Source organism: Bufo bufo, chromosome 3 (assembly GCF_905171765.1).
Source record: "Bufo bufo chromosome 3, aBufBuf1.1, whole genome shotgun sequence".
Classification (NCBI taxonomy): domain Eukaryota; kingdom Metazoa; phylum Chordata; class Amphibia; order Anura; family Bufonidae; genus Bufo; species Bufo bufo.
Genome location: NC_053391.1, coordinates 391,297,245 through 391,310,078, shown reverse-complemented (window position 1 = coordinate 391,310,078; position 12,834 = coordinate 391,297,245).

Sequence of the window (12,834 nt, the reverse complement as noted above, 5' to 3'; positions counted from 1 at the left end):
ATGTGATGGCAGCAAAAATGGAAGTTGTAATGTAATGAAAGCAAAACCAATTTACGCACAAAAGGCATAATTTGCGGGGAGTCGGATCTGTCTTTCGCTAGAATATCCACCACCGCCTGGTTATCAGTGATAAAAGCAACCGATTGATTGGACCAGGATCTACCCCACACTTGGGCCGCTGCTACTATCGGGTAGATCTCCAGGAGTGGAGAAGACCTAAGGAGTTCCGATATTGCTGAAAACTCTGGCGGCCAGGGTCCGGCGAACCACTGATTCTGAAAAATAGCCGCGAATCAATGGTAAGCCGCTGTGTCTGAAAAAACTGTAGGCAAACCAGGCCCCCAAGTTGGTACGAACAGTGATATACCATTCCAGGAGGAAAGAAAGGTATTCCACATAGCCAGATATGCCAAAGCTTCGGCATCCAGAGTGACCGGACTGTCCTGCTGAGGGGCTTGAGGAAGCAATTGTAGGAGGCGTGAAATAAAAGAGCGACCTTGCGGCATGATCTTTGAGGCAAACTTAAATGAACCTAGCAGTGACTGGAGCTCAACTTTGGTAATGGAGCTGGAACCCCTGAACCTAGCGATTTCGGATTTGATTTTTTGCAATTTCTCTTCAGGGAGATGAGCTTGCATGAGTTCGGTGTCAAGAGTAATACTTAAGAAGGTAATCACTGTAGCAGGGCCCTCTGATTTTGAAGGGGCCACTGGCACGTTAAGGCTGGAAAAAATATTTAGAAGGGCGTCCATCATGTTGGAGCTGGAACCAGGAAAATCTATCAGTAGGAAGTCATCCAAGTAATGGATGACCAGGGGGGTGCTGCCATGATTGACGAGGATCCAATGTAAAGCCTGTGCCAATTGATCGAAAAGCCACGGACTGCTCTTGGAGCCGAATGTGAGGCAGTTGGCAAAATAGTACAGACCTGACCACTTAATACCATATTTCCACAGCTGTGGCAGAACCGGCAGCAATTTAAAAGCATCTGCTATATCCGCTTTGGCCAGTTTGGCCCCCCTGCCCACCTGGATGATAAGTTGGATAGCTTCATCTACTGACAGATACTTCATGGCAAATTCTTCTGAAGGGATTAGGGAGTTAAGACTTGGAATGTGAGAATTATGAGGCGCTGACAGGTCATAGATCAACCGTTTTTCATTTGAAGATTTTTTGCTAACAATACCTATGGGGCTGACTCTCCAAATATGGAACGGCGGGGTGGAGAATGGATAATAAAGCCTTTATGAAGTTCGGACTGATTTAGCTCATCTCCTGCTGCTGGATCGTTGGAGGCTGAAAGAAGGTTTGGACCTTCCCAGGTACATTGTGGTAGGGTAACGAGGCCGGTGTGGTAACCACTTATTAATCCTGAAATAAGGAAACTGACAAAGCAGGGGTCATGATGGTCTTGGAGGAATGCGGACAGTAAGTCCACCTTCACCCTGCTTAGTTAGGATGACTTGGAAGACCTTTGCGGGCATGTGGTTTTGGGGTGGGCCCTAAAACAAACAGAGCAGATATGGAGCGCCATACAACCATTGTAAAAACAACCGGCAGTATTATAGCTGTTACAGACCTGCGTTTTACCCAGAAAAACCACGGGCCTTCCCCATTTGTCTACCGGGAGTGTAGACCGCTGACGACCAGGTAGACTAGGGAACTAGGGAGGCTGGGCACCAGCCACTGAATTGGGGCACCAATCGGAAGAGTGGGAAATGGACAGGCAAACACCGCAGACCGGAGCCCGGAGCCCAGCAAAATGTCAGCAAAAAAGCTCTATATCCATGACCACCCAGTTGGTAGTGCGATTGTACTGGGCCAGGGTCGCGGCAGCTTTAGCAGAAAAAGAGAGATGGTAATTATAGAAAGCGTGACCCCTGTATTTGTGCCCCAAGTCAGTGACCCGGTAAGGATAAGTGTCCAACTCCTCCCGCCTCTCCGGATGAGCTGAACAGATAATGTCCCTAAACAGGCTGAAGGCCAGGACAAATTCAGATAAGGCGTGCATCTTTTGATTTTAAAACAATAGACACATCCCCACAGACAATGGTCTTATTCTCGAAGGTGTCGTGGGTGGCAATTAAGATGGAGGCTAAGTTTACATCCTTCCCTGCCCGAATATCTTTCCTGATATTCTCAGGAACGAAATGGGATGGGGCCATATCCGGAGAGCAAAAAGATGCACCTGGGGAGGGGGACTGGGAGGTGGACGGAACTGCAACCAAGGGGTCAGGTTGAGTGGCCGCGGCCCCCTTGTTTTCTACGGCCAGGAGTCTGGTCTGCAGATCCGACACAGAAGTGGAAATTGAATTAATCGCCGAATGCAACTGCGTGAGGGACAGCTGAATGGTAGATAGAGAGACCTCCTCGTTAACTGGAGTGGCTGAATCGGCCATGAGAAGCTTATACAATTCCGCTTTTCGGGCCGAAGCAGAATACCGAATGCCCCTCCTATTGAGTTTGGTGATAAGTTTGGGAACCGTCCAGTGCCGAAATGATGCATTGCTGGCATGAGCTGACACTGCCATTTCGGGGACTGACAAGGCGTCCTCTATGTCTGAGGCTCGAGACATGCCTACTGCAAAGGAAATGAAAACAAATAGGACAAGAACGTTAGGACACGAGGAAAATGGACTTTTGCGCCTGCAGGAGCAACTCCCGGTAACCCTGACCGCAAAGCCGCGGGTGGCGAACTGGTGGGGTCGGCCGAAAAGGGAAAGCCTGAAAAAAACGCAAAGAGTGAAAAAGGACCTAACCGGGAAAAGAATAGAAGCAGAAACCTGATGTTGAAAGTGTTTTTTTTTTTTTTTTTTGTTAAGGACTACCATGACCCGAGAACCTGAAAGCGAAGGAACGTACCATTATGCATATATTTTTTTTTATATACCTACCTGAAGCAAAATAGCTTTTTTTTTTTATCCCCTGGGAGGCAGAACTGCAGTAGGAAACAGAAAAAAGGCCGCTGGAAGGATTTCCTGGAAAGGTGGTCATATGAAAGCCGAGACGGCAAGAGGAAAAGGTGACCCTGAGGAGCTAGAGCAGGGATGGCCAACCTGAGGCTCTCCAGCTGTTGCAAAACTACAACTCCCAGCATGCCCAGACTGCCTATAGCTATCAGCCTACAGCAGGGCATGGTGGGAGTTGTAGTTTTACAACAGCTGGAGAGCCTCAGGTTGGCCATGCCTGAGCTAGAGAGACAAACTAGAGAGAGTAAGTTGGAAAATGAGAGCGAACCTGAGAAAAAAGAAATCCGAACAGTAGGCTTTAAATGCTTGACTTGTGATGACAAGAAAAAGAGGACCCAACAATCTGGAAAAAGAAAAACAGAGAGAAATGATAACTAAAGTAGATTCTAGTGGCCAAACCACGCGTGCGAGTCTCCCAAAAACATTGTATTGGTAGAGCACAGATGACCGGGCCAAGCGGGTGGAGCGTGGAGGCAAGCAAACCTGCTGGCTGAGGCATGTGTGGCACGAGGAGGGAGAAGCCAAGCGTGCGAGGTTTGAACGAAAGAACTTCGCCCAACCCCAGAAGGCGGAGCCATGCGTGCAAGACTCAGGATGGCAGAGCCATGTGAGTAGGATCAAGCATGCAATACTTCTGAAAGCGGGGCCCAAATGGCGGAGCCAAGCATGCGAGATTCTATTCCTCTGTTGTTAAGCCACTCACTGATATGACTAAAAAGGGGGTAGATTTTTCCTCCTGGTCGGTAGATGTGCTTAAAGCCTTTTCTAGTATCAAAGAAAGTTTTGCTTCCGCTCCCATTTTGGTACAACCTGATGTCTCTCTACCTTTTATTGTTGAGGTGGACGCTTCTGAGATGGGTGTGGGTGCGGTATTATCTCAGGGTCACTCCCCTGCCAAATGGCGACCGCGTGCCTTTTTCTCAAGGAAACTCTCCTCTGCAGAGAGAAATTACGATGTGGGAGATAGGGAGTTGTTGGCCATCAAATTAGCTTTTGAGGAATGGCGCCATTGGTTAGAGGGAGCCAGACACCCTATTACCATGTTTACCGACCATAAGAATCTGGCCTACTTGGAATCGGCCAAGCGTCTGAACCCAAGACAGGCCAGATGGTCTTTGTTCTTTTCTAGGTTTAATTTTGTTGTCACGTTCCGCCCTGGGGTTAAAAATGTGAAGGCGGATGCCCTGTCACATTGTTTTCCGGGAGGGGGGATCTTTGAAAACCCGGGTCCCATTTTGGCTGAAGGGGTGGTCGTCTCTGCTCTTTATCCTGATTTGGAGGCAAAGGTTCAGGCAGCCCAGGCAGAGGCTCCTGATCTTTGTCCTCCTGGGAGGTTGTTTGTGCCTCTCGCTTTACGACACAAGGTTTTTAAGGAGCACCACAATACTGTCCTTGCTGGGCACCCGGGGAGTAGAGCCACAGTGGATCTCATTGCTTGGAGATTCTGGTGGCCGGCTCTTCGTAAGACGGTTGAGGGTTTTGTGGCGAGACCTGCGCTCGTGCCAAGGTCCCTCATTCACGGCCATCGGGTTCTCTCCTCCCGTTACCCATTCCTTCCCGTACTTGGACTTCATTACGGACCTGCCTCGTTCCTCGGGGAAGACTGTGATTCTGGTTGTAGTGGACCATTTTAGAAAAATGGCGCATTTCATTCCCTTTCCTGGGTTACCCAATGCTAAGACGTTGGCGCAAGCGTTTGTTGATCACATTGTTAATTTGCATTGCATTCCTTCAGATATCGTTTCTGATAGGGGCACGCAACTTGTTTCCAGATTCTGGAAGGCCTTCTGTTCTCGCTTGGGGATTCGGTTGTCGTTCTCTTCTGCTTTTCACCCGCAGTCGAATGGTCAGACAGAACGCGTCAATCAGAATCTGGAGACATATCTGCTCTGTTTTGTGGCGGAGAATCAGGAGGATTGGTATTCTTTTAAGTTTGCTTTAAATAACCGTCGCCAGGAGTCCTCTGATAAGTCACCATTTTTTGATGCATATGGGTTTCATCCGCAGTTTGGGACATTCTCTGGAGAGGGGTCTTCTGGTTTACCTGATGAGGAGAGATTTTCCTCATCTTTGTCATTTATTTGGCAAAAGATTCAGGGTAATCTGAAGAGGATGAGTGAGAGATATAAGCGGGTGTCGGATAAGAGACGTGTGCCTGGTCCGTAAACGGAATGTGGGGGATCTGGTGTGGTTGTCTACAAAGAATATCAAACTGAAGGTTCCCTCCTGGAAGATGGATCCTAAGTTTATTGGGCCTTACAAGATCTTGTCCGTCATCAATCCTGTTGCCTTCTGTCTTGATCTTCCTCAGACTTGGAAGATCCATAATGTTTTTCACAGGTCCCTATTAAAACCTTATGTCCAACCCACTGTACCCTCCTCTTTGCCTCCTCCTCCGTTTGTTGTTGATGGTAATCTTGAATTTCAGGTCTCTAGGATTGTGGATTCTCGCATTATCCGCGGTTCTCTCCAGTACCTCGTTCATTGGGAGGGTTATGGTCCTGAGGAGAGGATGTGGGTCCCAGTGGCGGACATTAAGGCCACTCGTCTCATCATGGCTTTCCATAGGTCTCATCCTGAGAAGGTGGGCTCTGAGTGTCCGGAGTCCACCCGTAGAGGGAGGGGTACTGTCACCGCCAGTTCTGGCAGACGTCCTTCTCTACCTCTTGCATGACGTTCTTTGTTTTGGTTTCACTTTGTCATCTCCTTTCCTTCTCCCAGGTGTCACCTATTTAGACTAATCGTCTCCCTTTATATTCCCTCCCATACTGCCTCACTTTGCGGTTTATACTACTTCCCTGATGAAGTGTTCACTGCTGGAGGCTGCTGCTGCTATTTGCTCAGATAAGTCTTTTCATGTATTGTGTTTCCTTGCTGGCTTGATTCTAGGTGACCCTGACTCCGTCCGTATTAAGTGCAGGGAGCCGGTGGTCGTGTCTAGAGTTGAGCGAACACCTGGATGTTCGGGTTCGAGAAGTTCGGCCGAACTTCCCGGAAATGTTCGGGTTCGGGATCCGAACCCGATCTGAACTTCGTCCCGAACCCCATTGAAGTCAATGGGGACCCGAACTTTTGGGCACTAAAAAGGCTGTAAAACAGCCCAGGAAAGAGCTAGAGGGCTGCAAAAGGCAGCAACATGTAGGTAAATCCCCTGCAAACAAATGTGGATAGGGAAATAAATTAAAATAAAAATTAAAAAAATAAAAATGAACCAATATCAATTGGACAGAGGTCCCATAGCAGAGAATCTGGCTTCACGTCAGCAGAGAATCAGTCTCTTCATGCCATAGCAAAGAATCTGGCTTCATGTCAGCAGAGAATCAGTCTCTTCATGCCATAGCAGAGAATCTGGCTTCATGTCAGCGCAGAATCAGTCTTCATGTCATAGCAGAGAATCAGGCTTCACGTCACCCACCACTGGAACAGGCCACTGTCACACATTTAGGCCCCGGCACCCAGGCAGGGGAGAGAGGTCCCGTAACAGAGAATCTGGCCTGATGTCAGCACAGAATCTGTCTTCATGTCATAGCAGAGAATCAGGCTTCACGTCACCCACCACTGGAACAGGCCACTGTCACACATTTAGGCCCCGGCACCCAGACAGAGGAGAGCGGTCCCGTAACAGAGAATCTGGCCTTATGTCAGCGCAGAATCTGTCTTCATGTCATAGCAGAGAATCAGGCTTCACGTCACCCACCACTGGAACAGGCCACTGTCACACATTTAGGCCCAGGCACCCAGGCAGAGGAGAGAGGTCCAGTAACAGAGAATCTGGCCTTATGTCAGCGCAGAATCTGTATTCATGTCATAGCAGAGAATCAGGCTTCACGTCACCCACCACTGGAACAGGCCACTGTCACACATTTAGGCCCAGGCACCCAGGCAGAGGAGAGAGGTCCCGTAACAGAGAATCTGGCATTATGTCAGCGCAGAATCTGTCTTCATGTCATAGCAGAGAATCAGGCTTCACGTCACCCACCACTGGAACAGGCCACTGTCACACATTTAGGCCCAGGCACCCAGGCAGAGGAGAGAGGTCCCGTAACAGAGAATCTGGCCTCATGTCAGCGCAGAATCTGTCTTCATGTCATAGCAGAGAATCAGGCTTCACGTCACCCACCACTGGAACAGGCCACTGTCACACATTTAGGCCCAGGCACCCAGGCAGAGGAGAGAGGTCCCGTAACAGAGAATCTGGCCTTATGTCAGCGCAGAATCTGTCTTCATGTCATAGCAGAGAATCAGGCTTCACGTCACCCACCACTGGAACAGGCCACTGTCACACATTTAGGCCCCGGCACCCAGACAGAGGAGAGCGGTCCCGTAACAGAGAATCTGGCCTTATGTCAGCGCAGAATCTGTCTTCATGTCATAGCAGAGAATCAGGCTTCACGTCACCCACCACTGGAACAGGCCACTGTCACACATTTAGGCCCCGGCACCCAGACAGAGGAGAGGTTCATTCAACTTTGGGTTGCCCCGCAATATAATGGTAAAATGAAATTAAAAATAGTATTGAATGAGGAAGTGCCCTGGAGTAGAATAATATATTGTTAAGGGGAGGTAGTTAATATCTAATCTGCACAAGGGATGGACAGGTCCTGTGGGATCCATGCCTGGTTCATTTTTATGAACGTCAGCTTGTCCACATTGGCTGTAGACAGGCGGCTGCGTTTGTCTGTAATGACGCCCCCTGCCGAATACACGTTCAGACAAAACGCTGGCCGCCGGGCAGGCCAGCACCTCCAAGGCATAAAAGGCTAGCTCTGGCCACGTGGACAATTTGGAGACCCAGAAGTTGAATGGGGCCGAACCATCAGTCAGTACGTGGAGGGGTGTGCACAGGTACTGTTCCACCATGTTAGTGAAATGTTGCCTCCTGCTAACACGTTCCGTATCAGGTGGTGGTGCAGTTAGCTGTGGCGTGGTGACAAAACTTTTCCACATCTCTGCCATGCTAACCCTGCCCTCAGAGGAGCTGGCCGTGACACAGCTGCGTTGGCGACCTCTTGCTCCTCCTCTGCCTTCGCCTTGGGCTTCCACTGGTTCCCCTGTGACATTTGGGAATGCTCTTAGTAGCGCGTCTACCAACGTGCGCTTGTACTCGCGCATCTTCCTATCACGCTCCAGTGTAGGAAGTAAGGTGGGCACATTGTCTTTGTACCGGGGATCCAGCAGGGTGGCAACCCAGTATTCCGCACACGTTAAAATGTGGGCAACTCTGCTGTCGTTGCGCAGGCACTGCAGCATGTAGTCGCTCATGTGTGCCAGGCTGCCCAGAGGTAAGGACAAGCTGTCCTCTGTGGGAGGCGTATCGTCATCGTCCTGTGTTTCCCCCCAGCCACGCACCAGTGATGGGCCCGAGCTGCTTTGGGTGCCACCCCGCTGTGAACATGCTTCATCCTCATCCTCCTCCACCTCCTCCTCGTCCTCCAGTAGTGGGCCCTGTCTGGCCACATTTGTACCTGGCCTCTGGTGTTGCAAAAAACCTCCCTCTGAGTCACTTTGAAGAGACTGGCCTGAAAGTGCTAAAAATGACCCCTCTTCCTCCTCTGCCACCTCCTCTTCCATCATCGCCCTAAGTGTTTTCTCAAGGAGACATAGAAGTGGTATTGTAACGCTGATAACGGCGTCATCGCCACTGGCCATGTTGGTGGAGTACTCGAAACAGCGCAACAGGGCACACAGGTCTCGCATGGAGGCCCAGTCATTGGTGGTGAAGTGTGTCTGATCCGCAGTGCGACTGACCCGTGCGTGCTGCAGCTGAAACTCCACTATGGCCTGCTGCTGCTCGCACAGTCTGTCTAGCATATGCAAGGTGGAGTTCCACCTGGTGGGTACGTCGCATATGAGGCGGTGAGCGGGAAGGCCGAAGTTACGCTGTAGCGCAGACAGGCGAGCAGCGGCAGGGTGTGAACGCCGGAAGCGCGAACAGACGGCCCGCACTTTATGCAGCAGCTCTGACATGTCGGGGTAGTTGCGAATGAACTTCTGCACCACCAAATTCAGCACATGCGCCAAGCAAGGGATGTGCGTCAAACCGGCTAGTCCCAGAGCTGCAACGAGATTTTGCCCATTATCGCACACCACCAGGCTGGGCTTGAGGCTCACCGGCAGCAACCACTCGTCGGTCTGTTGTTCTATACCCCGCCACAACTCCTGTGCGGTGTGGGGCCTGTCCCCCAAACATATGAGTTTCAGAATGGCCTGCTGACGTTTACCCCGTGCTGTGCTGAAGTTGGTGGTGAAGGTGTGTGGCTGACTGGATGAGCAGGTGGAAGAAGAGGAGGAGGAAGCTGAGTAGGAGGAGGAGGAGACAGGAGGCAAAGAATGTTGCCCTGCGATCCTTGGCGGCGGAAGGACGTGCGCCAAACAGCTCTCCGCCTGGGGCCCAGCCGCCACTACATTTACCCAGTGTGCAGTTAGGGAGATATAGCGTCCCTGGCCGTGCTTACTGGTCCACGTATCTGTGGTTAGGTGGACCTTGCCACAGATGGCGTTGCGCAGTGCACACTTGATTTTATCAGACACTTGTTTGTGCAGGGAAGGCACGGCTCTCTTGGAGAAGTAGTGGCGGCTGGGAACAACATACTGTGGGACAGCAAGTGACATGAGCTGTTTGAAGCTGTGTGTGTCCACCAGCCTAAATGACAGCATTTCATAGGCCAGTAGTTTAGAAATGCTGGCATTCAGGGCCAGGGATCGAGGGTGGCTAGGTGGGAATTTACGCTTTCTCTCAAATGTTTGTGAGATGGAGAGCTGAACGCTGCCGTGTGACATGGTTGAGATGCTTGGTGACGCAGGTGGTGGTGTTGGTGGTACATGCCATGTTTGCTGGGCGGCAGGTGCCAACGTTCCTCCAGAGGCGGAGGAAGAGGCCGAGGCGGCGGCAGCAGCAGAAGAGGCCGAGGCAGCAGCAGCAGAAGAGGTAGCAGGGGGAGCCTGAGTGACTTCTTTGTTTTTAAGGTGTTTACTCCACTGCAGTTCATGCTTTGCATGCAGGTGCCTGGTCATGCAGGTTGTGCTAAGGTTCAGAACGTTAATGCCTCGCTTCAGGCTCTGATGGCACAGCGTGCAAACCACTCAGGTCTTGTCGTCAGCACATTGTTTGAAGAAGTGCCATGCCAGGGAACTCCTTGAAGCTGCCTTTGGGGTGCTCGGTCCCAGATGGCGGCGGTCAGTAGCAGGCGGAGTCTCTTGGCGGCGGGTGTTCTGATTTTGCCCACTGCTCCCTCTTTTGCTACGCTGTTGGCTCGGTCTCACCACTGCCTCTTCCTCCGAACTGTGAAAGTCAGTGGCACGACCTTCATTCCATGTGGGGTCTAGGACCTCATCGTCCCCTGCATCGTCTTCCACCCAGTCTTGATCCTGACCTCCTGTTCAGTCTGCACACTGCAGAAAGACGCAGCAGTTGGCACCTGTGTTTCGTCATCATCAGAGACGTGCTGAGGTGGTATTCCCATGTCCTCATCATCAGGAAAAATAAGTGGTTGTGCGTTAGTGCATTCTATCTCTTCCACCCCTGGGGAAGGGCTAGGTGGATGCACTTGGGAAACCCTGGCAGCAGAGTCTTCAAACAGCATAAGAGACTGCTGCATAACTTGAGGCTCAGACAGTTTCCCTGATATGCATGGGGGTGATGTGACAGACCGATGGGCTTAGTTTTCATGCGCCATCTGTGCGCTTTCTGCAGAAGACTGGGTGGGAGATAATGTGAACGTGCTGGATCCACTGTCGGCCACCCAATTGACTAATGCCTGCACCTGCTCAGGCCTTACCATCCTTAGAACGGCATTGGGCCCCACCGAATATCGCTGTAAATTCTGCTGGCTACTGGGACCTGAGGTAGTTGGTTCACTAGGACGTGTGGCTGTGGCAGAACGGCCACGTCCTCTCCCAGCACCAGAGGGTCCACTAACACCACCACGACCATGTCCACGTCCGCGTCCCTTATTAGATGTTTTCCTCATTGTTCCCGTTCACCACAATTTTGAGAATGGCAAATTTGGGAATGGTTTTTCAACCCAGAAAAAAAAGTGTGCTTTTACGGTCACTACAAATAACTTGACCAGCTAAAACAGTAGAGATTTGGTTAAATAGAGATGTGAGGCCTGTTTTTTTTTGCGCTGTGTGACAGGTATAGGTTTAATCACAGAATCAGATTTCTATCAGCACGCTAGCGTGTGTCTTAGGTTTTTCTGAATGACACTATCACTAGCTTCAATGTAAGATATTCTTTTTGGGATAGATTTCAAGTAGGCCTCAAATACCAGAAACTAGTTATTTTGCGAATGGCAAATTTGGGAATGGTTTTTCAACCCAGAAAAAAAAGTGTGCCTTTATGGTCACTACAAATAACTTGACCAGCTAAAACAGTAGAGATTTGGTTAAATAGAGATGTGAGGCCTGTTTTTTTTTGCGCTGTGTGACAGGTATAGGTTTAATCGCAGAATCAGATTTCTATCAGCACGCTAGCGTGTGTCTTAGGTTTTTCTGAATGACACTATCACTAGCTTCAATGTAAGATATTCTGTTTGGGATAGATTTCAAGTAGGCCTCAAATACCAGAAACTAGTTATTTTGAGAATGGCAAATTTGGGAATGGTTTTTCAAACCAGAAAAAAAAGTGTGCTTTTACGGTCACTACAAATAACTTGACCAGCTACAACAGTAGAGATTTGGTTAAATAGAGATGTGAGGCCTGTTTTTTTTTGCGCTGTGTGACAGGTATAGGTTTAATCACAGAATCAGATTTCTATCAGCACGCTAGCGTGTGTCTTAGGTTTTTCTGAATGACACTATCACTAGCTTCAATGTAAGATATTCTTTTTGGAAAAGATTTCAAGTAGGCCTCAAATACCAGAAACTAGTTATTTTGAGAATGGCAAATTTGGGAATGGTTTTTCAACCCAGAAAAAAAAGTGTGCTTTTACGGTCACTACAAATAACTTGACCAGCTAAAACAGTACAGATTTGGTTGAATAGAAATGTCAGGTCTATTTTTTAGGCGCTGGGTGACAGGCTCAACTTGCCCCTGATGTAATATATGGCCAAAAAATAACCACACTGTTGATGGTTAAATGCACTTGGGTGACACAGGCTCAGCCTGCACCAGATGTAGTATATGGCCAAAAAATAATCAGACTGTTGATGGTTAAATGCACTTCGGTGACACAGGCTCAGCCTGCAGCTGATGTAGGATATAGCACAAAATAACCACACTATCGATGGTTAAATACACTTGGTGATAGCTTGTGCTGGCGCACCACAAGTCACAAAATGGCCGCCAATCACCCCAGAAAAAAAGTGATCTAAAAACGCTCTGGGCAGCCTCAAAAAAGTGAGCAAGTCAATAATAGCACTTCAATGATCCACAGCTGCAGATCGATCACAGAATGAAGTCTTTTGGAGGAGTTAATCTGCCTAATCTCGCCCTAACGTCGCAGCTGCAACCTCTCCCTATACTGATCATAGCAGAGTGACGTGCGGCGCTACGTGACTCCAGCTTAAATAGAGGCTGGGTCACATGCTGCACTGGCCAATCACAGCCATGAAAATAGTAGGCATGGCCTCTTGGGGCAAGTAGTATGACGCTTGTTGATTGGCTGCTTTGCAGCCTTTGAAAAAGCGCCAAGAAAGAGCCGAACACCGAACTCGAACTTTTACGAAAATGTTCGGGTTCGGGTCCGTGTCACGGACACCCCAAAATTCGGTACGAACCCGAACTATACAGTTCGGGTTCGCTCATCCCTAGTCGTGTCCCCTCACTATTATAGGGTTTTCAGGTGTCACACAGGCTTAGGTACGTGGGCCTGCAATCGTCTACCATTGAGACCCTTGCATGGGCATAGCAGTCAGGGAGAGC